The following is a 2429-nucleotide window of genomic DNA, read 5'->3' as shown; positions in this document are numbered from 1 at the left end:
ATGCTTTTCGTCACTGTTAACTGAACCTCAGTGGCCCATAAGCAGTAACCTGCCCTTTCCACCTCCCTCAAATCCCTTTGAACCTTGGATACACCTGGCCTCTGTAAATTTGCTTGTTCTTGTGCTTTTATATAAGTGAATTTTGTATAATTTGTCCTTGGGATTATTTCCCTTAGCTGGATGTCTTCAAGCTCTGTCAACACGGTAGCAAGTATCAAGACTGCATTTCTCCTAAGTCTGAGCAGTACTCCATTGTATATCTATACCACCACCACCGCCCTTCCACACACTTTTGCTTATCCAGTCATCTGTTGATGAGCATTTTGGTTTTTGCCACCTTTTTTGGCTGTGGTGAATATAGAAATAGGGTATTTGCTTGAGTTTCTGCTTCTAGGTCTAGGAGCAGACTTTCTGGGTCATATAGAAGAAGTGCAGCCAGAGTGCTCCTTAGAGGCAAGGATGGCAACTGTCTTACATACTTTGCATGTGTCATCAGGAGAGACCAGTCCCTGGAGAAGGACATCATGCTTGGTAAAGTAGAGGGGCAGCCGAAAAGAGGAGGTCCTCAACAAGGTGGATTGACACAGTGGCTGCAACAATGGGCATAAGAACAATTGTGAGGATGGCACAGGACCAGGCGGTGTTTTGCTCTGTTGTGCACGGGGTCGCTGTGGGTCGGACTGACTCGATGGTAGCTAATGACAACAACAAATGGTGGCCCGGTTTTTAGTTTTTGAGGAGTTACAGAACTGCTTCCCACAATGACTTGATCACTTTTTCAGCATAAGGGTTCCAATTACCCCTACCTCTTTGCCAGCATTTGTTATTTTTTGTTTTGTTTACCTTTTAATCTTAGCTACCCCACCCCCTGCGCTAGTGGATAGTGACTCATAGCGACCCTATAGGACAGAGTAGACCTGCTCTGTGGGGTTTGCAGGCTGTCCAGGAGCAGGACATCCCCCCTTTCTCCCACCAGCCTTGTGTTCAGCCCACCAGGCCTCGTAGCTCTCCTAGTGGTAGTGATACGGTAGCTCACTGTAGTTCTGATTTGCTTCTCCCGGTTGGCTAGTGTGGCAGTTATAAAATCTGGTGTCAATTTGAGGATTCAGAGTGAAGGGGAGGAGTCTAGCCTGTTAATCAGGCAGCAGCTTGATGACCTCATTTGGGGGTGCTAAGGAAATAAATAGCTCACTGGAGGTGGGACACATGCTCACTCCCTGCAAAACATCCCTGTGGAGAAGATACATGGAGAGAGGCTGATGGAGCCAGACCTCTAGAGCTGAAGGAACCACGTGGAGAACCCTGCCAGCGCTGAGATGCTTACACCGTCACTGGATCCACAAGACTTCCCACCCACTGGCCTGCGATCCTTCTGCATTTGGCATCATTGCATGTGTTTTGTGAGTCTGAAGAGGACTTTATAGATTGGTATCGGACATATTGGCTAATATCAGACTTATGGACTTGATTTGAACTGGGCTGGGATGCTTTCTCAATATTCAATTGCTCTTTTGTGTATAAAGCTCTTTCCTATATACATATGAGTGCCTATGAATTTGTTTCTCTAGTCGACCTGGACTCACACAGCTAGGGGCGTTGGACAGATGCAGGCTTACCTTTAGAAAAGAGTGCCCCATGGTTTTGCGAGTGGGGCGGGGGCTGCACTGTTTGGGCTCTCTTCATGCAGGACGTATACCTGCCTGATACCCGTGGGCATTTGTCTGAGCCATGGTTTCAGGGAAGTTTTACCAGCTCTCACTCATAATTAGGTTACTTGGCCCTTCGGCAAAAGATGATAGAATTTCTGTGGATGGGGTGACCCCGGCTTTGAACCCACAGGCTCTGTACAAAGGTGTGCATTGTCCTCTGCCCGGGGAAACCAGATATGCCCTGCCACAGCGAGCGTGTGAGTCAGGTCCCCAGGGTGCCCTTCAAGCCCTCACGTGTCAGTGCTGAGTGTGTGCCTCCTGGGGCAGTTTCAAGTTCATCCTGCATCGAGATAATGCCTGAAGGTGAGGGGGAAAAGCTATCGGTGGCTGTCAAGTCTGGTGGAAAGTGATTAATCACGGAGCCCTCTTACGGCACGCAGCCCTGCTTCGCCGGCTGACCTTTATCCCACATGTGGCAGTGGCAGGCAGGGTCAAGTTTAAATCCAAGATGACAAGGGGCTGGAGAAGGTTGCTGCTGAATGCCTGGCTTAGGTTCAACAGCTCCGTGTCTCACACCTGCTGAAAACTGACTCCCAGTGGAAAATAAAAAACCCCAAAAAATGGGAAAAAGGGGGGTGGTGCAGGGGACACCGGCTCATCCTGCCTTGCACTCAAACTCCCCGATAGGTTTTTTCCTTCTTTCTAATTAAAAGATCATTTTATTGGGGGCTTTTACAGCTCTTATAATAATCCATATGTCAATTGTATCAAACACACTTG

This window comes from Echinops telfairi, unplaced genomic scaffold (genome assembly GCF_000313985.2).
Source record: "Echinops telfairi isolate 266 unplaced genomic scaffold, ASM31398v2 ScPeMD7_11;HRSCAF=52, whole genome shotgun sequence".
In the NCBI taxonomy this organism is placed as follows: domain Eukaryota; kingdom Metazoa; phylum Chordata; class Mammalia; order Afrosoricida; family Tenrecidae; genus Echinops; species Echinops telfairi.
The sequence above is the reverse complement of the archived record's forward strand: the minus strand, read 5'-3'. Positions refer to the sequence as shown.